The sequence below is a fragment of the Mesoplodon densirostris genome, chromosome 13, assembly GCF_025265405.1.
Source record: "Mesoplodon densirostris isolate mMesDen1 chromosome 13, mMesDen1 primary haplotype, whole genome shotgun sequence".
Classification (NCBI taxonomy): Eukaryota; Metazoa; Chordata; class Mammalia; order Artiodactyla; family Ziphiidae; genus Mesoplodon; species Mesoplodon densirostris.
Window position 1 is genome coordinate 81,084,771 of NC_082673.1, and position 26,898 is coordinate 81,111,668.

Below are 26,898 nucleotides of genomic sequence, written 5' to 3' on the forward strand. Positions count from 1 at the left end.
AGTCCCTTTGGGTCCTAAGCTTGTCAGAAAGCCTTGACACTGTTCTTTTTGCATCTGGGGCTGCTGTTAATTAAGGCTTCCTCTTTAACCTGGAAGTCACCATGCTGATTCATGCCCCAGTCACAACCAGTCTGGATTCCCCCCCGCAGTACTATTCTAGAAACCCCACTCCCCCAAGGCAGACACTTCAGCTGTCATTAGATGCTTATTAAGGGGAGTGAGTCAGGGTGGTGGCTTAAGACACACAATGTCCACCCTGCTCCACATCCCCTTCCTCTCCTCTCCCTGCTGTGCTATTTCAAGCACACAAACTCACAAGGTTTTGTGGGCAGTGGAAATGACATGGGTTCTGAGCTTCTAGACCTCCCAGAAAATCTCAGTTCGGCAGTTCATTACCTATGCGACCTTGAACAGACTGCTAACCCACTCTGGGCTTCAGTTTCCTCAACACAGAGCAGGGGTGTTGTAAGGATTGAATGGGGTTAAACATAAAGAGTTTTGCCTAGGATTTGGGGCTATGGTAGGTCTGAAGGAAGTGCCATGGGTGCCTGTGGTTTGACATACATGTGCCCTGAATTGCCCCACTTCAGAATGTTGTCCACAGGGCCATTTTGATGTGGGTCTCCAGCAGGATCCTGGGAAACCATTCCCTCCTTCCTTCCTAGGTGGCTGTTTGTGGATCATCCTTGCAAAATTCCTTTCTGTGGTTCTCTGGGGGTGGGAGGGACACAGCTCAACTGCTCCCCAAACAGGAACCTTTCACAGCTTCCTGGTCAGCTGCCAGACCCCAGGGCTGGCAGGGCCATGTGAGCTGGTTTCTGCTCTGTGGATTTCAACCAAGTTGTCCAGACACAGAGCCTCAGGTCTTTCTTCATATCAACTCTTTGGTGACCTAAATAAGCACCAGAGCGAGACCCCTTTACCTGAAAGCTCTTGCTCAAAAATGGTGGGGCTGTCTGTGGAATTTGCTTTTGCTTCCTGACTTCTAGATGGGCTTTCAGACTCTGCTGAAGGGCTCATCCATCCAGCAGCCCCTGACTCTTGTGTGGAGTTCCTACTCTTCTTTCCTTTCCCCATTCCTCACCCTAACGCAATCCCATTGGGCATAGACACATGCTAGCATTTTCCTGCCTCTGGTACCTCCAGCTCGCCCCCAGCCCGGGCACACGCTGAGAGCATGCTTCCTTGTTATTAGGATCCCCTGCCCGTGGCATTCAAAACTGTCCTGTTTTGTGCCGCATCCACTCAGGCATCCTTTCCTAGCCTTGACTTCCCCATTGTTAGGAGGTAATGGCACACAGTTGCTGTCAAAGAACCACTCTCACCTTCCAAAAAATAGCTCTAAGGGAGGGAGCTGAGGCAGTGAAGTGAGAGTCATAAAACTTGCATTCCCAGCCCCACTACTCACTGGTTTTGTAATCTCCAGTGGTCCTATTTGAAAGGGTGGGGCTAATGCTAATTGCCCGGTTCCCTCCTTCCCCGACTCCCCATTTACTGTGAGAATGTCTGTGAAAGTGCTCTATAAACCAGAGCTGTTATTATATGGAGGAGACCTATTATTATTAAGAACTGGTTTTCCTGATTCTTCCAGCTTTCCCTCCCTCTCCATCTCCTGCACTGGCTTGGGGCTGAGGCTCCGTGGAGGTGTACCTTTGGGGCCAGAAATTAGAAAAATTCTGCTCTGTTTACCAAGGGAGTCTTCTGAATTGCTATGATTTAAGCATTGTGGAACCAAAGAAGGATAAAGGAGTCTGACACCAAAATATTTCCTGGTTTGGCTTTTTAACATCCTAGTGGAAACCAACATGTTAAGCTCTACACAGAATTCAGAAAGAAAATCTCTGTTCACCCGGGTGCTCTGGAGTGAAGCTCTCCCTGAAGCCTCTGCCTCCAGGCTTGCCCCCCTTAGTCCACTCATGTACCCCAATGAGCTCTCTGAATGTCAATCTCTTTATATTCCTTCTTGGCTCGAACCCTGCACTGTGGATCCCCATCACCCTCAAGGTGAAGTCTAATTGTACTTACAGGGGCTCTTGCTGAGCTTTCCAGCCTTACCATGACCTCTCACTCCCTCATGCTTATCCCTTGAGTAATTCTGCTCACCCAGTACCTTGTTCTCTGTTACCACCTCCTCTTCCTGTAGGGATCAGCTTAGATAGCATCCATTTATGAAACTTATCCTCACTCCCCTTGACAAAGTGAGGTGCCTGCAATGTGTTCCCGTAGCATCTTGCTTTTCCCTATAGTAGTCTCTCCACCCTTGACTATTGTCACATGTTAGGATCTGTCTTCTCCACGAAGCTGGAAGCTCCATTAGGCCAGGCTCTACCACCATATTGGTCATTCATTACAGTCATGGCATCTAGTCCAGGGCCCAGCAGTGAATGAATGAAGGAAGGAAGTGTATTAGTGTGTTACAGACTTCGTCTCAGGGAGCTGGGGAGCTCGAAAGTCTTCGTGGATAACACAGATGGGCTCATTTTAGAGAAGAATTAATACTTTACCGAACAAAGTATGCAAACTTTATTATTAAGTGAAGGAATATTCTTGAGCCAAGTCGATTTTCCTCTAAAAGCCATTCTTTTAATCTTCTTTTAATCACTATATCTGACTGCAAGGGTTTTAGTATCAGAAAAATCTAACTGAATTCCCGGGACTTACCAGCCGCGTTCATTGAAGTAAGTTAGTTTATCTCCTTGCACTCCATTCCTTATTAGAGCACTCTGTGAATTAAACAAGATATGTTTGTAAAGTGCCTGGTTTTTAGTAGGTTCCCAACTTTAATTGCAAGTTGGTAAGTCAGAGACAGAGTTTAGATCTTCCAAATTCAGGCAATCCTAAAACGAAGACTGATTACTTTCTTCTATAACATCCCTGAAGAATGGGGGAGGTCAGCATGAAATTGAGCTTCTTACCATCTTGGGGAGCTTGTCATTTCTTGAGGCAGATTAATTAACACGTTCTTTGACAACTGAGTTTGTGGAGAAGTGCTTTTGCACAGTCAGCAGAATTCTACTGCCCTGTGGTCCTACTTGCTCAAGATCACTAGAGAAAGCTCAGTCGTGGTGCCAAAGGCACCTCCCAGCCATCTGAGGACAGCGGTCCTGTTCCCACTCTTGCCTCTGGAGTCTGACTTCTCTAGGTAGGATGATACCAGTCAGGCCCTCCACAGTTTTCTCACGGAACAGGGCATAAAGTCTCATTATCCACCCAATTGCTAACCTAGAGCCAGCCCCAATGCTTCTATACAACCTTAGCAATAATAGTTAAAAGAAAGACTTAGCTACAAGGATGCTTACTGCAGAGTTGGTTACGTTTGTGAAAAACTTAATGTAACCACTTAAATACTGGTGATGGGGGACTGGTTGAATAGATTACAGCATGTTCACAGTTCATATGAACAAATACTAAGGAGCCATCAAGAATGACTACATGAATAACTGTTTATTGACCTGGAAGTATGGTTATAATATGTACTGGCAAATGTAAAAAAGCTAGTTATAAAATAGAATGTATTATTGTTCAACTTTGAACAATAATATTTATGAATGTACAGAAGAAAATCTAAAAGTATTTAAAAGTATTAAAAGTGTTTATCTCTTGGGTCATGAGATTATGGGGATTTTCTTTTTGTTCTAAATTTTCTATTGGAGGAGGAAGTACAGCTTAGTGGTTATGAAAACGGACTTCAGAGTCAGGCAGACCTGGTCTTAGTCATTTTCTGCCACTTGAGAGCTTTGTCACCTTTGTTTCCTAATTTGTAAAATAGACTAATAGTATCTCCTCTTAGTGTTGTTGAGAAAATGATAAAGATGGCTTTGTTTCTGGAGGGATTGCTATGTGCTCTGCTAAGCAATTTACTTGCTTGTTCTTTATCATGAGCTCCATTCCACAAACAAGGAAACGGAGGCTCAAGAAACTTGCCCTTGTGCTACATAAAGGTGCTTGATTACTTTCTCCATTCTTGGCACTTTAGTCCTTTTAATGTTGCTAAAGTTCAAATTTGTTCTCCTGTCATCCACATCTCCCTGCTGACTCATTCTGGACCAACTTTGACTAAAACCCCCCAGACATTTTCATACTGGTCATGTCTCCTGTGTCCTCCAGTTGTTCTTTTTCTTTTCTTTTTTTTTGGACATGAGTGAACTTATTATGGAGCAGACAGGTGGATGAGAAACCTGGGCATTCAAATCATACCATGAACGATGAGGAAGTCCAAGAATAAGCCTTGTAATTTGGTAGTGAGAAGTTGCTGATCACACTGGCTTCACACGCCGGAGCCCCAGGGGTAGTAAAATGCATGAGCTTTGCATTTTCCTTCTCAACTCATCTGGAAAGAGTGACTTCTGAGGTGAGAGTGGGTCAGTGGAGAGGGCAGGACTGGTCTAGTGAGGATGTCATTGGCCGGCCAGGACTCCTAGGAGAAGCTGAGGGACAGTGGTCATTAGAACTGAGCAAGGGGCACATTGCAGCAGCAGGAGCTGGGATGCCTGGCAGTTCTGAGTTCTAATTCCTGCTCTGTCATTGTGTGGCCAGAGCATGTTAATGAATTCTCTGAACTTCATCCTCAGAATGCAGCCAGTAGTACATAGGTTCTGGAGGTTTTAAGAGGATCCAAATGAGATCATGAAAGACTCAACCCGGTGCTGGGACCAGTTTGAGCCAGCATCTTCTCTTCGCTGTGAGCCCCACCCATTCCCTCCTGAGAGATCTGGTAAATATTGAAATGCAAGAGAATCTGTGCCCCCAGAGGCTCCATGACTAGGGTGGGAAAATCATACAGAACAGAAACTCAGAGCTGCCAGGGAGAAAGAAAGCCTTTGGGGTCAAACTGGCCCAAACCGATCATTTATCCTCATTTTGACAACTTTATTAATTTTTTAAAATTTCAAAATTGATAGGTGTTTGTGTTGAAAAAAGTCAAACTAGGCAGGAGCATCTGGAGTAGATAGTAAAATTTCCTTTTGGCCACCCATCAATCCCTCTAGAGAAAAGCACGGTGACAAGTTTCCTGTGTGCCCTTCACGACATTTTCCTGGGGATTTGAAATGTACGTATTCAGACATATATACTTCCTCACCAGAAGCACGAATGTTCTGTGACCTGAATGTTCACAGAACTTTCATGAAGAGAATAAAATGCTGGCAAAGGGAAGAAGAGGTCCCACTGTCTCCGTTGCTTCCCCACAACTTTTCTGTGTGGGGTGGATGCCCACTGAATTTGGAAATGGCTGGAAGCCCCTTGATATTCTGACTTTTCTGCATGGCCACCACTTCTAGCTCTGGTCCTTGGGCTTCTGCTTTGGAGGTTACTACCCTAGACCAGATCCGTCTCCTGAAGGACTTGGCCCCTTTGGCTAGAATGATCCTTCCCCATCCAAGGGGAAATGGGACAGGCCCAGGAGGAAATATGTGTCTGGATGACAAATTGCATGAGTCAAAGGGACTTGTGAAAATGACCAACATTATTTTAAAACATATACTGTCTCCAGAGGAGGAAGGCAGTTGCTTCTGCTTTGTCTTTTCTTTTGAGAGTGGGTAGAAGTCCTTCACAGATGGTGTTGGACACTGTACTTTAACATGGTTAATATTTAAGGGGTGATATTGGCGTTAGTGTCCCTTTTGGATACTCAGTTTTAGAGAATGTTATTAATTGGGCTCAATCCAAATAGTCTGAGGGTTGTTGGGAGTACAACAAAAGCTACATGGATTTTCATTTTCTAGATTTTTCCCCTACCCACCTCTTCCAAGGCATTTTCTGTGAAATGTGATTCTGACTAAAGGCAGGGGCACAGTGCCTTATATGTAGTAGGAATCTAATTGCTGAAGACTGATTTACTTCAGTTGTCTGTATTCTTTTTTTTTTTTTTTTTTAAACAGGGAACAACAGTGGATTTTTTTTTGGAAGATGTTGGGGGTAGGAGTTTATTAATTAATTTATTTATTTTTGCTGTGTTGGGTCTTCGTTGCTGCGCGTGGGCTTTCTCTAGTTGCGGCAAGCGGGGGCCCCTCTTCATTGCAGTACACGGACCTCTCGCTATCGCGGCCTCTCTTGTTGCGGAGCACAGGCTCCAGACGCGCAGGCTCAGTAGTTGTGGCTCACGGGCCTAGTTGCTCCACGGCATGTGGGCCAGACCAGGGCTCGAACCCGTGTCCCCTGCATTAGCAGGCAGATTCTCAACCACTGCGCCACCAGGGAAGCCCCAGTTGTCTGTATTCTTGCTGACCATTTATTTATTCATTTGCTTATTAATCAAACTGTATTGAGGTGGCTCTGTTTGCCAGGCACTGTGCTCTGTGCTATGTATCAAAGTGCAGACAAAAGAGGAAGCCATCAGTTGTCCTTAGAGCTGCAGCAGGAACAGGCTTTCAGCAGAGGGAATATTTGAGAAGGTTTTCAAAGTAGGAGTAGGAGTTTGCCGGGCCAATGTGGAGGAAGAGCATTTCATAGACGGGAAGCACCATTAACCAACCTAGGAAATATAGCATGAGGGGGCAAGATTGTGGGGATGAAAGTCATGGCCTGGACGGATTGACTGGCTCAGGTTGTCCTAAATGGACAAAATCCCAAATATTCACTGGGGAAAGATCTCCTTTTACTCTGTCTAATTGAGTTCCTTTGAGCCACCGATTTACTCAACAGATTTACTCAGCAACTGCTACGTGATTTGCACTGTGCTGGGTGCTAGGAATATGATGATGACCACTTCCTTTTGGCCATTTTCCTAAAGCCTCAGTAAACAGTATTAAAGTTTAACTTCACAGTGATCACCATTCTCTTCCGCCCATGACAAAGCATCTTTCTATTTAAGGGGCATCTATTGTGAGAATGGCATTAGTTTTTACATTCTGGACAAAGCAAGGGAGAATTTGAAACACACTTTTATTGCCTTCTCAAAATATAAATCTAGATATCAATGTGACTCATTGTTTTATCTATTGACGATATGTCAATATGATCAGACCTTATCTTGTGATAGATAACTCATGAATGCCTTAATAAATATTATAACCGTGGCTTTGAATGCCATCATTTGGTTCAACCCTTTTTTTCCCACAAGGGGGAAATGACTTTACACAATGAGCTTTATAGACTGTGTGGGAGAAACATGGTGGCTGGTGCCCAGGCCACTGCATTCTGATGCCTCCATAAATAAAATGTCCATGTCACACCATCAATCCATAACCAAAACAGCAGTGGGATCTGTCCTGAGGTCAGTGTTATTGCAGTCCAACCTCGTGACCCCTCCCACCTCCACCTCCTCCCCAGCTCCAGAGGTTAAAGGGCAACCAGCTCAATTCTGGACATCCTGCCTTTAGTCTCACTCAGCTTGGCTGGCTGCCTGGTATCTTGCCCACCTGTCAGTCTTCCAAAAAGAGACGCTTCACTTCATTCTAAAATCTTCTTTGAACAGCCCTTTACTTGCTACTCCGAGTGTCTTTTTGGTTGACAAAAACCACAAACCCAGATGGGCAATTAGGGATTGAGGGTAACAGTGGTTTGGGATTTATTTCAGCTAATTGCTGTCCTATGTGAAAGATTGCATCATCTGTGACAGCTGGCCTGGATAATCACCCCTCTTTAGCAGTAAGTTTTCACCTTCTGTGTAGTGGGGACTTCCAAGGCTATTTTGACTAGTCTGTCCTAGGGAGTGGCAAATCTGAAAAGGTATTGTAGATACCTCATTGGTTGTTGTGAAAATTAAATAGGATACAGCCATCAAGTTCTTGCCATCTGCCTTTTCACAGTAAGCATTTGATTTAGGTTAAGTATTTTTATTTTCTAGAACCTGTGTATCCCTGACCCTCACACACTGTGCCCTGCACTCAACTCCATTGTTCTCTGTTGCTGATGGCACAGAGCTTGTGATGCCTTCCTTTTTTTCTGTACTGGTTTTAGAGGTGGAGAGGAGGGTGCTGTGATGTGTATATAGTTAGTCCAAAGGTTCTGCCAAGCGGCTGGGGCACTGAGCTCTGGAACATGCTGCAAAGTCTAAATGGGTTTTTTGGGTACATTGAGTTATGTTCTCATTTATATTAGTGTGACAAGGATTGCTACCTTGACTATTTAAGCCAAGGTGGGAGGGGTCCACAGGCAGGGGGCAGAATGGGGAATTAGATGTCCTTATATGTTGCTCTTAGAGTTCTTTGGCAGTAAGCGATCGTAGCAGATTTTTTTGTTTTGTTTTTTTGTTTTTGCTTTTTTTGTTTTTTTTCGGGCTCATATGGCCAAGTACAAACCCAGAGAAGAAGAAAGTTAATTCACATTCTTGCTTTCTTCTAAGGACCAAAAACTCTGCCAACCTCTTCCCAAGGGCTCCTTTTCCAACTCTGCTGGGCTCATCAGAGTGTATTGTGAGTCGGTACAAAGGCCTAGGGGGAGGAATTCTGTTGAGAGCTTACCTTTTGGGTCCCTGCCTTTTTTTTTTTTTTTTTTTGCGGTACGCGGGCCTCACACTGCTGTGGCCTCTCCCGTTGCGGACCACAGGCTCCAGACGCACAGGCTCAGCGGCCATGACTCACGGGCCCAGGTGCTCTGCGGCATGTGGGATCTTCCCAGACCGGGGCACGAACCCGTGTCCCCTGCATCGGCAGGCGGACTCCCAACCACTGCGCCACCAGGGAAGCCCCACCCTGCCTTTTTTATATGAAATGTACCCTGGGCTCTGCCTCTGCTCTTCTGACTGGTGTGTTTAGAGTGGATGCAGCCTACTGGGACACACAGGGAAGCTGCAGGGGGTGTCCAAGTTCACATGTCCTGCATTCCAGTCGAATGTTTTTGACATTGAGCAATAGAATAACTCTTCCAGGTTTGGGTCTGTCCGATTGGAATGTAACCAAAAAGGAAAGTCCCAGAGTGATTCAAATACTCACCTTCCCACAACCTCTTCTTGTCTTTTGAATTCCTTTTAATTCTCCGATGACAAACTCAGCCCAGAGCTCTTACTGACCCCCCCGCCCCCCCCCCACCCGCAGCACTTGTTGGTGCTGATAAGTGCAACTTCCCAAGAGATAGGAATGCAAATCAGAATATTTTGTTGAGTCATGTGTACTCTACAGCTCTTTCCCAAACATTGCATCAGACCGGTAATTGGCAGCTCCCAGGACTCTGCTGGATGACATTGAAGGTCCAGGAAAAGCTCCGTCCATTTCTCGAAAAAAAGTCCTCTCACTCTCTCTGTCCATCGGGTTGTAATATCCTGTTCTTAAGAAAGCCGAATCCCTGGAGAGAGCAGAGGCACAACCGGTTTTGTAGATAAATTTGAAAAATATGGCTGTTGGCCTTTCCCACCCACTCCTGTCTCTTAGCAACAGGACAGCTGATGGTATCCATCAGGGAAAAAAACACAAAGCACAGAACATGTCGGGGAGCCTGTCTGCATTCTTGCCTGCAGTCTGATGTATTTAAACCTTCCTGCATTCTTGGGTGTGGAGACCCAGGAGTCACATCATGAGATCATTCCCCTGCCCTTCTTGTGACCTCTGCAAATGGGCAGATAGAGGAAAATCTCAGAATGCGATGGACATTCTTTCTCTGCAAAGATCTGCTTTATCTGGGGCGGCCATTTCCTTTGATTTGGGGAGTCACCATTTGAAAACTTGAGCACATTTATAGAGGGAGGTAGACTGGGGTGTGGCTCTGGAAACAGGACCGGAGTGGGGGGTCTGATGCCCCCAGCACTCCCTCCCTCGTGCTCTTCCTTCCAGCCAGTGTTGGCTTTCTCAACTGCAAAGTAAGGACATTGTATTGGATGTTCTCTAAGGTACGCTTCCGCAGTGAATCTATTGTGAGTGTGTATATGTGTATGTGTGCATTTACATAAACTTTCTATTATGTGATGTATCCATCTGACTTTCTCTCTCTCTTGAACTTTAGAGTTGCTAAGTTGTGGAGCAAGAATGTGAGGCCAGGTCTGGCCGAGTCTGAAGCCCATATTCTTAACCACTACCTTATACTTAGGATAGGCACGTAGAGGTGCCATGCAGTTGGTATTTTATGTTACATCTCATGATCTTTATATCTACATTTACGAATCCATGGGAGTAGAACTGGGATGTTACAGAGGATTTAGGCTCTAATAGTCAGAGAGATCTGGGTTCACATTTAAGATAAACCTCTATTCCCAGAAACATCAGAGACACCCCGGGGTGCTGGCCTAATGCTCGTGGCCTATCTGCTGCCAGCAGTTCCGACAATTGACTCTTGCTAACTGCTTCATGCTTCCATTTTTTGTCTTTGAAATGCGCCTCTTCCAGCATTGAACTGGAGACAGAACACAGCTTACGAGTCGAAAGTACCGCATCAGCTGTTTGTTTGCAGCTTATGCCTTCTCCTGCTTCAACATGTATGGAATCTAGGGAAACTCACGCTTCTCTGCCTCTTAATCGTTATGTGGCCTTGGGATTCTTGACTGTGACATGAGAATAACAAATCTTATGTGACCAGGTTGCTCTGAGGATTAGGTAAAAGGATGTCTGTAAAGTACCTGGCCCAGTGCCTGCTACATAGAAAGTGCTCAGTAAAAAAAGGATTGAGGTTGAGATATTGATTGATTATAGGTTTCCTGATGCTAGGGACTTGCCTTAATTATCATGTAACCCCAACATATTTCGTGGCACACAGGAGACAATTGTGTTTGCTGAGCCAAAGAGATGTCTCTCTCTCTCTCTCTCTCTCTCTCTCTCTCTCTCTCTCACACACACACACACACACACACACATTCACACACACCCCAAAGAGTGATGAATTTTATGACTGCATGTTGCTGGAACTTTCTGGTAGTGCTCTGCATTTTAGAGGACTAAATCATAGCTAAGAAAACCAATATGATTTGGTTATGGTTGAATGTTTCTTCCACAACTTGGAATGTTCTTCAATCATTTTCAAAATATGAACAGTTGCTTTTCAAAGTACTTTTCTTTGGCCAAATATTGTCAGGGTGTTTCTCTCTCTCTCTCCTTCTGTGTCTCTCTCTGTCTCTGTATCTCTGTCTCTGTCTGTCTGTCTCTCTCTGTCTCTTTCCTTTTTATTGAGCTCTTCCACTGTGCCAGTTGTTTTACATCCATTATTTCAACTATCCTCAGAGCAACGCTGTCAGATAGGTTCTGTTATTCCTGTTTCACAGCTGAGGATCTTGAAGCTCAGAAAGTGTGAGTCAACCAAGACCACTGTTAAGACCACAACTCTTACGTGGCAGAACAAAAATTTGAACAGAGATCCCTCTGACTATTAAAATGGGGGAGGGAGAGAGATCAGTCCACATTTTGTCTTGGTTATCGAACCCACTCCTTTGAAAAAAAAAACATCTACTCCCTTATTAATACTAGGAAACTCTGAGCACTCACTGTGTACCTAGCTGTGCTAAATGCATTATGCACTATCTTATTTAAGCTATTAACCACCCTGAAGGGTAAATACTAATTATTAGACCTAAATATCAGAGGAGGTCATTATTGAGATGCAGATAGATTAAGTAAGCCCAAATAACCCAGGCTGGCATAACTGGGAATTTAACTCCGGTAAATCAGACTCCAGAGTAAACTCTTCTCACAAGCTCATCTACTGATTTTATTCATGTCCATGAGGGCACATGGTCTCCTTTACTCTTGGGAGCATTATTATGGCTTCTCTAGAACTTAACTTCCGCTTTTTCTGGTGGTGCCCATCACCAGCCTCTCCTCATCCCTGAGAATAAACAGTGGACATTGAGGGTATGAAAGCTTTAGAACAATAGACCCATAGAGTTTCAACATTGAAAGATCTCTTTAAGAAGTCACTAAGTCCAATGGCTTCTAACTGTGTGACATGATCTGTTTAGTGGGTTGTAAAATCAATACAGTAGTTCATGATCAATATTCCAAAAGTGAAATTAAAGGAATAGAAAACATAGAATATATTGCACTGATAGTGAAGTTGTCTTGAGAAACAGTTGATTTAGTGATCTATGTGTGCGTGTGTTCTGGGTCACTATGTAAAATACATTACTTATTGAGGGTCATGTTTGTCAAATTTCAAAAACACTTGTTTCATCCAGTGGTTTTCAAATTTTGTTCCAAGGAGGCCTCAGATCCCTTAAGGGAGATGGAGATGGAGGTGGGAGAAGTTGAGTAGGAAGAGCTTCAGGAATGTGCCCTCTTCTAGCTAAAGTAGTCCCATGTCTATCTGTTTTTCAAGTTGGATTTTCATATAATGGTTCATCTTTTAAAAAAAGGACTCTGCTGAAAAAATAATTGAAGAGCCACTGATTAACCATTGGAATTGTGTTATATTGAATGTTGATTCATCCTTGTGTGACTTCATGTGGTAACCAAGGACCAGCTGTGTGCCCAGCCAGTATGATGGTTGCCATTGAATATACAGCAAGATTAGAAAACGTGATCACCCCTGTCTTTAACTTGTTGCTAGAACCAATTGTTAAGATAACAACTGTTGCTTACACCAGCTATGGTAAGGGAATACATGACGATATTGTTCAGAATTTGGCAAGTTCTTTAAAAAGTTATACAGAGGATTGTTACAAGAATGGCTATGGAAGGATCAAAGCTGGCTGAAGCAAAGGAGATGAAATTGAATACAAAGGATTATACTTTGGTTCAGATCAACAGCATAAATACAAATGTAATATGAATTTACTTGACAACAGTTCAAGACTCGAAGTCTGAACTTGCTAACTGACTTCTAACTCTCTAAGTCAATAATGCCGTGTAGACCAAAACCGAAGGTAAGCTTGGCTACATTTAATGCATTCATGGACATATGGTATAGAGGACCCCTGTAAGGGGAAATTGCAAACATGGCCAAAGTACTTCGCAACTTTTCCCACATTAGGTAAAGTCTGTTTCCCTACTTCTTGATTTTGTGTGGGCCCTGTGATTTGCTTTGGCCAGTAGAATGTGGCAAAAGTGATGTGCCATCTGGAACCGCTTCCTCAAGCACGCTGCGTGCATTCTGGAATTCTTGGAACTCTGATATGGGCATGAGAATAAGTCCTGGTTATCCTTCGGGAGGAAGGCAGGCAATGTAAAAGAGACCCCAGCCAAAGTCGTCCTGGACCAACCAACCTCTAGCCAATCTGCCAGCTGATTGCAGATATATGAGTGAGCCCAGAGGAGTTCAACCACACCCAGCCCAGACCGGAAGAATTGCCTCGCTGACCTCCACAAGAATGAACTAGCTTTGGGAGTGTTTTGTTAGGCGTCAAATCCTTACAGATGCACCCACTCTCCTGCACTGGCAAATCCACGCTAGAAGACAGTACCATGACCACATCCGATCACCATCAACATTAGCTAGAGATGCTAACACACTAGAATGTCTACAGGTCGGGATCAGGAGAAGGTTTCTGAGGACGTACCAAGTGGAAGGTGAGGATATTTGTAGGATCATATGCTATACCTTCTGAGAATTGACATTAGTGGGCGAAGTGGGATGGATTCCTTATAACTTCTGTGATTGCAATTTTTATCCCATTGCATCTATTCTTGCCATCCCCTTATGGCGGGCGGAGTGTAGGTTCTCTTGAGCACTATCTTTGTACTTGGGTTTGGATGCGTAACTTGTCTTGGCCAATGAAACGTAGGCACAGTGCCTCTAGAGGACTCACTCTTCTGTACTTCTGTTATCACCACCATAACAAAATCCCGGTTGGCACACTTGTCCCAGAAGAGGATGAAAAACATGAGGAACAGAGACACCCTCACCACCCTGCAGCATGCAACACAGCCCTACTGGGTAACCCATATATTTATAAGTGAAAGATTAATGCTTACTCTTGTATGCTCCTATGGTTTCAATATTGATTTTTACCCAGCATTTTTAGGTGACCAAAAATACTTCTGAGATTAAAATTAGAATCAAGGAATGCAGGACTTCCCTGGTGGCACAGTGATTAAGAATCCACCTGCCAATGCAGGGCACACAGGTTCAATCACTGGTCCGAGATGATCCCACATGCCGCGGAGCAACTAAGCCCATGAGCTACAACTACTGAGCCCATGAGCCACAACTACTGAAGCCTGTGTGCCACAACTACTGAAGCCCTTGTGCCTAGAGCCCGTGCTCCACAACAGGAGAAGACTCCGCAATGAGACACCCATGCACCGCAATGAAGAGTAGCCCCGGCTCACTGCAACGAGAGAAAGCCCACATGCAGCAACGAAGACCCAATGCAGCCAAAAATTAATTAATTAATTAAAAAAAGAAAAGAATCAAGGAATGGCTGCATCAAGGAAGCAGATTTCCATTGCATTTAAGGACGGATCCCTTTGTCGAGAAAAAGAACTGTCCCAAAGTGAAACACATGGTTATATTAGAAGTCTCCTACCAACGGGATATTCAACCATCAGGAATCTGTACATGGTCTTCTTAGTTGGAATGGGGATCAGACTTTCATTTCAGAGTGACTAAGATGCTAAGTAATTTGGGGAATGATTAGCAGATCATTTCATCTGTGTTTCAGCAGGGAGGGAGGATGAGCAGGAGGGGTAGGTGTGTGTGTGTGTGTGTGTGTGTGTGTGTGTGTGTGCAGAGAAGGTGTAGGTTAGGAGCAACAGATGCTGTGGGGTGCTTCGAATGCCCCACCAAGGTGTTGACCTTTGATTCAAACCTGTGCCCATTTGTTCTTCAACCGGGAGCCCTTCCTGCTTACATCCAAGTTCTACTCATTCCCAAAGATCCAGCTCAAGTCCAATTTTCTCTCTGGGAAGTTTCCTGACCTTTCCAGCCTACAGCAACCAACTCATCCTCTCAACTCTTCATCTTGGCTGTAATTCATATGCTGTCTTAGCTTTTTCCTTGACTTTTCTCGGGGTTAGATGGTTAATTTCCATGTGCTCATGTAGCGTTTCCTCAAATTAAAGAACTTGCTGCTCTGTACTGTGGTCATGTATCTTTACTTAAAGCCATGTGTTGGTTGAAAGCAAGGAACATGGCTTATCCATTCTGGTACCCCCTCTGTCTGCCACAGTGCCTGGCACACTCTAGGGCATTAGTAAATACTTCTTGGATGAATGGATGTAGATTTCTTTCTCTTTCTGACAAACCGTAAATTCCTGAAAGACAGTTGGTATTTATTGTACATTCCTATAGTGCTCCAAGACCTGTGCATTTATTCATTCAACAAATATTTGATGAATGAGGCTTACCCTGACTTACAAAGCCCTGTGTCATCTGGCTCCTACCCATCTCTTTGATATCATCTTGTGTAACTCTCCCCCTCACTCATTCACCTGCTCCAGCTATACTGGCCTTTCCCCCACCCACCCCCCAGTTCTTTGTGTCCTTAAATCTCCCGTCCACCTCAGGGCTTTTGAGGTCTCTTTGGCTGCACTCTCTACCCTTTGGTCTTCTATGACTTCCTCCTTCTTTTCATTCAGATCTCAGTTTAAAGTTCACCTCCTTCAAGAATCCTGTCCTGAGTGTCCAATCCATGGTACCACCTGCCTCTCTCCATTACATCTTTTAATCCCAGTTCCCTACATGACATTTACCACTTTTGGATAAATAACTTCCTCCCTTTTTTCTTTCTTTCTTCCTTCCTCTCCCTCCCTCCCTTCTTTCCTTCCTTCCTTCCTTCCTTAGTTGCTTATTGCTTGATTGATTGTCTCTGCCTGCTAAAATATAACCTTTGTAATAATAGGTACTTTTAAAATTCTTACTGCTCTATTCCTAGTGTCTGATAAATATATGTTGAATGTATGAATGTATGAATGAATATGGGTTCAACACTGAGCTGTGTGTTGCAAATCTAGTGGGAAGAGGACTGATGAGCTTCTGGCCTTCAAGGATTTTATAACTTTGCTGAATGAATGACCAATGTACACACGGTACCACAGAAAAACCAAAACCAAGACAACAAACAACAAAGATAAAACAAAAGACTGGAGTGTATGTAGCCCATTGAGGTACTGAAGCCTCAGCTTCCTCTGTGAGATGAGGATGATAACACCTAGTATGCAGGTGTGTCATGAGGATTAAGTGAGAGGAAGAACGGACAGCACCCAGCATCGTGCCTGGCATGCAGCAGGTACTCTGTGAATGGTATTCTCCACCCTCCCCCTCTAACAAGGCAAATAAAATGTATTAAGAAGCTTATGTTGGTCTACCCAGATGATCTGAACTTCAATTCCAAGGATGGCTGTTAGGCTTAAATCCAGTTATGAAAATGTTTCTGCTGTTCCAGAATGTTGACAGGAGAGGTGGAGCTGATTATAGTTCATTTGTGAGCCATGTACTTGGATTCTTTGAAAGCTTTTGTGTAACCCGGGAGGTCTCATTAGTTGCTGTTCTAGCACGGTGTGGTAGGGAGCTCTGTGATAATTGGCCACAAGCCACTGAAAAAGCATGAAGAGTCAGGAATTGTGTAGCGGGGCTGATCTTCTTCAGAGGTGCAGTTGATAACTACTGGTGTTACCCGAAATGCCATCCTTGGAGAGTTAGTCCTTTAGCTTAAATCACTGCTGGATTAACAACAACAATTTTAGCAGTCACTTGTATGTTAATAAGAATTTGCTGAATAGCACTGTTCCATTCCGGACCCTGAAATAGATTTTATTCAATTCTCACTTCCAAAACAATGGTGGTATTGAGTGACCAGGGTTAGATCAGGTTGAGTTCGTGTCTTGGGGTAGTTCTTTCTGGAGACTGGGTGGCTGAGTATCTGGGGAGTCAGGTCGCATTGAAACCCTGGAGAAGGGGCAAGTTTGACCAGTGTGGGGGCAAGGTCAAGGACAATTACACAACACAGCTAGCTCCCACAGTTAACTCATACCTGTTTCTAATCTGTTTTCCTCTCCCTGTTCCACCTACACAAATGTGCCCTTTAAATATTTATTTGCCCACCTTTGCCGTGTGTGGCACTTGGTCCCTTTGAAGGTGTTTACTAATTAGATCAGGCTGGGAAGTTGGGGAACTTCAGATGTATTTATCCTGTGTAAGGTAATTTATCCTGTGTAAGGGCACGAGACCCCTGGACAGCCCCAGGGAGGTCAGCTGTAGCTCCCCTGCTTCCTTCCTTTATTGGAGGAAGTCCTAATGATTGCCCAATTAAGCTGAATGACACTGGCTCTTTTTCTGCCATTAGCTTCTGACACAATTCTGAGACAGACATCAGAGAGGCTGGAGCCGGAAGGCTAAACACTCTTAGCGAACACGGTTATGGATCAATTGAACGCTGGGCTCAATTGACACCATCCACAGGTGATTCTTACTCAGTGACACAGCATCTGATCTTGGCTTGAAAGGAAAATGACTGCTGCAGTAATTCAAATTCAATAGACCTGCAGGTCACTGGCCTCAAATATTTTAAAATAATATTTGCTGCAGGAGAATCTGTGCTCATGCATGAGTGGATGTGTTTGACTGGATGTGAGTGGGTCATGTGTATGTATGTTTGGGCATATAGATCCAGTTGAAAGAGCTTTTAGGAGAGGTGATGCATAGAGTGAGGGGGGAAACTCTGTTGTACTGGGTCTTAAGGCAGCCTTGGTCTGTGGTTCAGGTTTATTTGATTCCTTTCAGCCATTTTGGCTATTGTCACTGTTCTGACTGTCCAGGAGAAAGAGGAATAGCTGATGATGACCATATGGGATATCTATCTGTGGTCTCAGGGGATGCCCTAAGAGATTCTTGCCTCAAACATCTTAGCTTGTTTCAGTGGTAAGACCAAGTACTTCCCACTTCCAGATCAGTGGCAAGAAGCCTAAAAACATGCTGGGATTCATGCCTGCTGGCCTGTGACAGAGAGGTAAGTGTCCATGGGCTTTGTTTGCCGTGGCCCTCCTCCCTGCTCTGTAGACCCTTGTTCACATGTCTGCCTCAGTCCATAATTTGGTCTCTTGGTATTTTTACCAGGAGGCTGGGAGCACCTTAGCCTAGTAACCTTAGCACCTCACTTTACTTCTGGGTCAGCAATGTGTATCAGATGGACCAAATAGACACATCCCATAGGGAGATCTAGGCTTCCTCTTGATGTTGCTAAAGAATAAAATGGAAGGTAGATTGCCCAAAGTTAGCATTGGTGGGAGAGTCTTGGGGGTGGCAAGGTGGTGAAGGACAGGCCAGCATCCATGTCCCTGGGAGACTTGACTTTCCATCTGGAGAGGGTAGCTTCCCTTTTAATCCTTCTGCCGCCATCAGGTTGGCCTCCAGTGTTATTCTGTTTCTTGATTCAACACTTTGACCCGAATAGGGTTAAACGTCCTTCTCGTGTTTCTGTCCTTTGGGAGTAGAACTTAGTAGTTAGAGCTTCAAGGGCCATACTGCCTGGATCTGAATCCCATTCCCCACCATAAACAAGCTGTGTGACCTTGGGAAATCTATTCGTCTCTCTGTAGCCCTTCATCAGTTTCCTCAATGGTAAAGTGGAGGTGATACTGTTATTTCTAAAGGTAGTTATGAGGATTACATGAGAATCTAAGTAGAGGTCTTAGGAGAGTATCTGACTTAACATAAACTCTCAGGAATGTTAGCTATTCCTTCCTGCGACACAGGGATGCTCTCTCCCATCTCATACGTAGCAGTGGGGAGGATTGGATAATAGATACAAAGCACCTGGCCCTGTGGATGGTCGTTATTACTATCACTTATATTGACTCCCCAGAACAGATGGAAAATAGAAAAGATTTTACTACCTCCTAAATGGTAAAATGACCCAGAATTCAGTGCTGAGAACACCTGGACATACTCCTTCCTTGACTAGTTCACTCTCAAGTGTTATGGGTCACAAAAACTTTTGAGGATTGTTCCAGGGACAAAAGACCAAAGAAGGAAATCTCTCTTTTTAATGCTTAATTTCTAAGAGACACCCCTTTTTTTCCCGGGAGACAGATAGCAGGCAGGATGGCACCTACTTCTGAAAAGATCCTCTCTCTTCTCTCAGGGCTTTAGAGTTACCTAAATCCAGATATGCTAAATCTTAGGGCAATACCATCACTGTAGCAATAATTATACACCAAGCTACCCCAATGCCACCATGCCACAGGTTTTTATTATATTCGTAATATATGCACTTAAGAATATATGACTATTTCAATGTGTTATATTTTTGAACAAAAAATGCAATACAACTCCAACTATTATTTTAACATCTTTTTTCTCCACTTAAAAATATATCAGAAGCTTCCTGCCAGATCAATGAAAAGATTTTTTATACCATTTTGAATGACTGCTGAATATTACATAGTGTGAATATACCTCATTGTTCGTAACAAATCCCGTTTGTAGATATGTGGGTTGTTTCTAAGGGTCCTTCATTATAAATGACACTGTAATAAACATCCTTATACTTGTACATTTTCATGCCTAATTGTTATAATAGAATAAATCCAGTAGTGGCATTTCTGGTTTAAGGGGCATGCACTTTTTGAGGCTTTTGATAAATATTGCCTAGTTGTCCTTGAAAAAGGCTTTACAGAGTTCTTCCTCAAATAATCTATTACAACCCTTCCCAATCTAAAAAAAAAAAAAACTTTTTGGCACATATAAGAAAGGATAATTTAGGCACACACAAGAAATGACAGAGGGCAAAGAGAAGAATCTGCCGGGGACCAACTCCCCTGGGGCTTCAGCTACCCAAGAGGGCTGTGGAGAGCAATGTCCCGGCATGATCTTAACCCATCTTTTGTGTATCAGTTCACTGTTCCATACTCTTGGGCAGCTCCTGTCTGTAAGAGTTTACATACATCCCAGAGCTGGATTCTGGTTTCAGAAAGAAGCCATTTTTCTTAGGGAGCAAGGCTAGGAGGTGGTGTTGGCAGAGAATTGGAGAAAAGCCACAGGTAAAGAGATGTCAAATTTGTGAGCTTTTAGTGGAGTGTAAGCAGCTGTTTGTGGATTTAAACTCAAGCACGTTTTTCAGGCAACAATTTCTAAGTCACTAGTTATGGTGGAGGCTAACTCTGGATCATTTCCTGCTTGTCAGCAGAACTTGGCGAGTCTGAATGAATCATAATGAAGATGCATAACTTGTTGGAGCCTCCCAAGACCTGGTAGACACAGAAAGGAATCTGGACAACCTTTCTATTGAAATTTTATTAGAGAGGTGATGGCAGCAGCTGGTCTTTGTGAAGGCGACTATGGCTCAGAGCCTTTGTACTTCACTGGGTCTCGTAAAGCTTTTATGAAATCTCTGTCATCCCCTTGGCCAGTCCTGTATCATGAAGAAGGAAGCTGAGCATAAAGAGTACACCATCTATGACTTCTCCCAGGTTTCTGATCCTTCCAGGGAGGGAAACTTAGCATTTTTTGTCTCTTCCCAAGAAACCAAATTGCTGAAGCTATGGGACTTGTTCCCAGTGGTAAGATCTTGTTTGATGAGAATGACTGTAGCTTTATGTTATTCTGGGGCTTATTGGCTTGGGTGACAGCTCCCTGACATTTGCTGGAATTTGATGACTGAATGATGCAGGGAGGAGAATGGAGAAGGTGGATGTTTATTGACCCAACACAGACTTGTTAAAAAAATACCAACTACATATATGAAGTCTCTTTGCATTAAAAAAGCAAAATTACTAACTCTCAGGAGAGAAAATGATTATCACTCACTGCTAACTCTCCTAGGTAAGTAGGTGGTTATCCATACCTATGGCAAAGAGAAAAGTTTAGCACAGGTTCAAACATGGGTCCCCACTGTGGTACAGCCCCACCATGTATTTTCTGAGGCATCTACCAATGAGACTTCTTAGGATCGACTCTTTCTCTCTATTTCTCTTTCTCTTCATCTCCTCTCTTCTTTTTCCATATGGGAAAATAGAAAAAAAGAAAACAACCAGGATTTGGAATCAGTTTTCCTGGAGTCAAGTCTCTGAGCCTCAGCTTTCCCATTAGCAAAATGGGCATAATAAGACCTGTCTTTCTGTGTTTGTTTATTCACCACAGGTAAGTTGAATATCAACTACCCAGTTAACAAAAAGGTGAAACATTAGCTTTAAAATTTAGCATGTGTTACTTTTTATATTTTTACTTTCTTTTTTAAAAATTCTGCTTTTCCTTTTCTTCTCCTGACTCAGTCTCTGGACTTCCAGAGATATGCACAGGCGTCTTTAGCTCTGCTGGTAGAATTATGGGTTCTTGAATTTGGAGGTTATTTGAAGATTTTTTTTTTCCCCCTCTGTTCTTGGTATAAACTCTGCTCAGGAAATAATGCTGGAATTAGAATAACTCTTTTTTCCTTTTATGATGTCTTTTTCATTGCTTCCAAGCTTTCTAGAGCTTTTCTATTTCTACCTATATCATCTAGGCTGCTATTGTGATAGGATCCTAATTGGTGTCCTTGATTTTTTTCTCTTTCCTTGTCAGCACATCCTATACACAGCATTCATTCATTCCCTCACTTAGTAAACATGTATCAAATATCTGATAGGTTCCGAGCACTATAGTTGGTGCTGGACATGTCCCTGACTAGTTCAAATACCTCCCTCAGATTCTCTTCGCTATTACTATAAATGTCAAGCTCCTTTACCTCAGATTCAAAATCTCCACAAATACCTATTTCAACCTGCTTTTTAATTCTCTCACTCCATAATATCATCAACTCTCAGCTCTAGCTGGAACAATCTCTCTCTGCCTTTGCATTTACCATTATCTCTTCCAGGTATGCTGTCCTATCTCTATTTCACTTGTTCAGACCTAATGTTCAGTGGAGAGCTCAGATGTTAATTATTTTGTGAAACTGCCCTGAGTCTCCTTCCTTGGGACCCTTGTCACTTCATATCTGAACCAATATGATTCAAATTGCTAGTTACCTTTTTAAGCATATAGGAAGAGAATGAGATTTCAAGGTGTTTGAATGAAAACAGAGAAACATGTTGGCTTACACGTTCTTTCATCCTCCATAGGATCTAACAATACAGTGTCTCGCTCAACACACACTTACCTATTTATTGTTTGAATCAAATAATAAAACATACACATTGGAAATAATGTACTGATGGAACTATCCCAGTAATTTATTACTTCCCTCTCATTTTGGGGGAAGATGTCAGATGCTCACTTTGTTCAAACTCTTATCAACAGTGTCTTCTCCAACTTGGTTGCCATGGGTTCTTCATTCCTCTTCCATCAAAGTTCTCTTGCTATGGAAATACATGGTACCTGGTCTAGCCAGGAGATCATGGGATCATGTAGTGTAAGGAGCTGCGGTTCTACATAGATGTCTAGATCTGGGTTGTAATTCTAACTGTAAACTGTGTAACCCTGGAAAAGTTGTCTTGTCTCTCTGAGTCTCAGGTCCCTCTTCTGTGAAATAGAATTAATAAAAACCATTGCAGGGATGTTGTGAAAATCAAATGTGATAATATGTGTAAGATAATAACTTACTACCTTGCTCAATCCATACTAGGTACTCATTAAATTATAGATACTATCGATATTGACCATGAATGCTAGAATGCTCCACATTTTCTAGGGCACTTTGGAAGAACCATTGGGTTTATAAGGATGCATATCAACCTCACATGTGGTGAGCTCTCTTAGACTTCCATTTAGGGAGCTGTCCAGCATCCATCCTCCTCCTCTGTTGGTACAGAATCTCTTTTTTGTAGTCTTGGAGAGAAGTACCCTCCACCCACCACAGATGTCAGAGAGTATAGACTCACCCCTCATCCCTAGGTCACCAGAGCTGAGCAAATGTCCAGGGCTTGGCCCATTGGATGCTTCTGGGACCTTGCTTCTCAGATTTGGAATCCTGGCTGTATGACTCTTGCTTCTGAGATTTTGAGGCTAAATGGTCACTTAGAATTAAATACGACTAGGTCAACTTTGACGGTGGTATTCAGCTGCATTCTTTCTTTTTCCTCTAAGATCACTGTTGAGCTTCCTCTTCTTTAATCATCCAGACTGCTATGATCTTGTTCTCTAAGCCTCTTGTTCCTGTGAGTCTCTGATACAGCTCTAGTAAATCACTACCTGTCCCCTCTACCCCATTTTTCCTCTATATGTTACTTGAAACCCATCACTGACAGTGACGTAACCATGCATTTCAGGCACTTCATTCAGTGACAAAGAATCCACGGTTCATCAGCCTGATCTTTGATCCCATCCCCATGATGGCCAGGTGGGTTCTTCTGCTGCCATTGTCTTTGTAGCTGGGCTTCTGCTGTTTACTTTCTGGGAATCCTGAAAACAGAAGGCATGCTGGGTTGTTCTCCAGCTAAGCCACCGGCTTTCAGATCCCCTCCCTTCTGTTTTCATAGGGTGGCATTTCTCACCTTGAATTGTTGCCATGTTGCAGTCTTTCTCTCCTGCCTTTAGAAGCGTGGCTCAGCCAATGGAACTCTGATGCCTTTTCTTTCCACACCTGAACTTGTTATGGAGATGTGGGTTGATAATCTTTACGTAAGCCAGTTCATCTCCTTGTTCTTCAGTCTTTTCACCTGTAACCTAGGCTAAGTAGCCACGAGGGTCAGTTTGAGGAGGAAATAAAATGACTGTCATGCTGGGATCTATGCAAAGCAAGACTGATGTGGGGATATGAATGTTTTTCACAACAACAATAATAATAAAATCAATGATGAGAATATTAGAAGGATTGGGCAGCTGTTGGTGTTTGGTTATTAACCACTGAGAACTGTTCATTAAATAGCAGTGGGGGGACTGAGGGCTGGGGTCAAGCTACTGCTTTTCTTAATCAAGTAGTGACCTCTTCTGGGGAAAGAAAGAGGCAAGCAAGGCCTTAGCACTGGGGGACTCTTAAAACATCTGCACCAAGGAAAGCAATGACAGAGTAGATTGTCCCCAGGGGGAGAATCTCTCAGGGTAGATGTTTGCTCTGGGCAACCAAGTGAAAAGCAACATTGAATGAACTGAAGCTGAGCATCATTTGCCCAGTAGCCCTGTCTGGAAGAGCTCTCATAGAACGAGTGAAATCTTGTAGACCCATTGCATGTACTACGGTGAGGCCACTGGTCATGCAAACTGCCCAGATCTGGGAACCCAACACCAGCCTTTTGGGAGAATGGTTCAAAAAAGGTTCAGATGGGAAATGTTTTGTTTTGTTTTGTTTTTTTGTATTCCTATCTAGAAAAGAAGAGAAGTACTACTTCTGATGTAGGAAGTAAAGTTCAGAGCATAGCGAGGTCTAGAGGAGCAATGGATTTTGCTCAATTGTCCTTCTTTGGGGACAGGAAAGAGGCAAGCTCCTACTGCAGGCTTGTCAATTGGATTGAGAGTAATGAAAACAGGAAAAAGGTTTTTTTTTCCTCCACTGAATCTCACCATATTCATGTGGTGAGGCTCTTGGAAGGAGGAAGAAGGAAAACCTCCAGGAAGTCCTCTTGGTGACTGCAGTACTAAAGGACTTAGGCTCTCCTAGATGATGGATCATTTGGTCAGACATGGTCTGTATTGGGTGGTGCTACATGGCACATTCCTGAGGACACAGGTCATGGCTTCTACTTAGACTCATGGGCGGGAAGGCTCAGAGTTGATGGAAATCATATTGTTCTACCCCTTGTTGAATGGGATGGAAGAACTGACTCAGAGAGGGGAGGGGACTCACCTAAGTACAGAAATATAGGGACAGGGCTCCCATAAGAACTGGGTCTTCTGACCCTCTTTTCCTTCCCATTAGCAGTCACTCCTCTTGCACCTTTCTCCAACACCCCACTTCATACTAAATCAACTAGTAATGTTAATAAGACCTACAAACTAGGTAGATTAATAATAGGGTAGCTACAGTTTGTTAAGCAGCTGCTACAGGGTAGCCTCTGTTCATTCTTTTATTCAGCAAATATTTATTGACTACAATGTGCTAGACACTGGGGTGCAGTGGTAAGCCAAAAACGATAAGCTCAACCACTATAAAAATCCCAGCCACAAAGATAAAACTAAAACTGTGCAATCTCTGAAGGCAAGGGGTCTGCTGCTGTAAGATAAGGCGGGGTTATTAGTCCAGGGAGAGCTTCTGTAAGGAAGTGGCCATTCTATTCATCTATTTGCTCAGACCTAGCATCTCCAGGTCATCCTTGCCTCCACTCATTTTCTTACCCTTTACCACCAGGGAACCCGATTGGCTCTGCATCTGAAATATTCCAGAATCTACTTGTCTCAGCACCTCTGCTACCATCCTCCTTTGCTCAGATATCCCCAACCTCTTGCCTGTATTTTTGGGATGTAGTCTCTCTGCTTCCACTCTTACCTCCTCATGGTCAAATATGTTCAGACAATTCTGGGTCATACATTTGTTTAAGTCACATACAGCAGGACTTCTCAGGGCTGTCATGTACTAATCAACATGGTGAAATACAGAGGGAGACATAGGATATAACATAGTCCAGACGTATTTGACCACAAATTTTTTCTTATAGAGCATCTCACACAACTGCAGGTCAATGGAAAGCATTCCAGATAACCCAGAAAATGTCAATGCATATATAACGCATTATATAAAGTATTATTATTATTCCACCTGATGGGAAATGGAGCCACACACAACAGTTTAGCTGATCTGCGAATCAGGTTGGCTGAGTTTTAGCCACAGTTAGCTTTTTTGGAGCTGTGTCACTTTGGGCAAGTAAGTCATGTAATTTTTCTGAATTTGGGTTCCTCATCTGTGAAATACAGATAATAATTCCTGTCCTGTCTACTTTGCCAGGCTGTTGAGAGAATCAAATGAGATAATGAATGTTAAAGAAGGGACATCCTTACAACCGCCCCCCCTCACTAAACCAAAACCAAACCAAAACCCAATACCACCACTGTGCTACTGTGGACGCCTAGAAAAACATTATTTCTGGTTATCCCATCTCTGTACTTAATTGTCATCAATGAGCAACACATTAACATTTAGTTTATTTATTTGAGCAACCTGGAGTGAAACCCAGAGAGTTGCTGGCTGTTGGCTAGAAGTCAAACAAAACAAAGAATTAATTGGAGCAAACGCTGTGGAGTGTGCCAGTCTGTGACATGCATGGAAGCAGGCAAGAAAAGCCAGTTGCCTGGACAGAGTAGCGGAAAGAATGAAAAGAACAGGGATTGTGTAAAAAAGGCTCAGGAGATAAGAAAACCTGAAAACACAACACTGTAGAGAGACTGTAAAAACTGCAGTGAGGGGACTTCCCTGACAGTCCAGTGGTTAAGACTGTGCTCCAAGTGCAGGGGGCTCAGATTCGATCCCTGGTCTGGGAACTAGATCCCACATGCCACAACTAAGACCCGGCGCAGCCAAATAAATAAATAAATATTAAAAAACAAAACCAAACAAAACTGCAGTGATGCTGAGAAAGAATGAAAGATCATCTTAGCTATGGTGGTGGCATGGTGCCCTGCAGAGTCATTGAAAGGCATTGGGTGTGGTCATTCAGTGAATCTCAGTGGGACAGTGTGGAGACTCTAAGCTGGCAAAGTTCTGTGGGTTTTTGTGAAATGCCTATTCAGGATACTTGGTTCATACCAGGTCAGCAAGCTCTGCTGATGTTCCCTTTCAGATCCTAAACACTGCCAGGTTCTCTTTTTCTCTAGGGCTTTTGGTTGTGATTGACCAGTGACCTTGGGCTCAGGACTCTGATCCCCCAGACTAATTCACACTCAGCAAATTGATATATACATCTTGATGTATTTGTGGGCCAAGCCTGATGATGATGATGACAATGATGATGATGATAGTGTGAATTATGACAATAAAAAATATAGCATCCATATAGCAGCTTAGAAAGGCACTCATATCCAATCCCCTCTGCTGTCAGCAGAAAATGAAAATGCCCATCTCAAGATGCCTAGAAGGGAACAGAAATCACCCAGGTGGTATGTGCAGAAGGAGAGGTGTATGTCAAAGCTAGAAAGGGGCTGCCCCCTTTACAAAAGAGCCTAGAGAGATTTGAGTGAATGCATTCATGTTAGCTCTGGGTATTTCTGAACGTCAGCCAGGAGAGCTAATTCTCTGGTACTATCATTTCCCACGCCTCC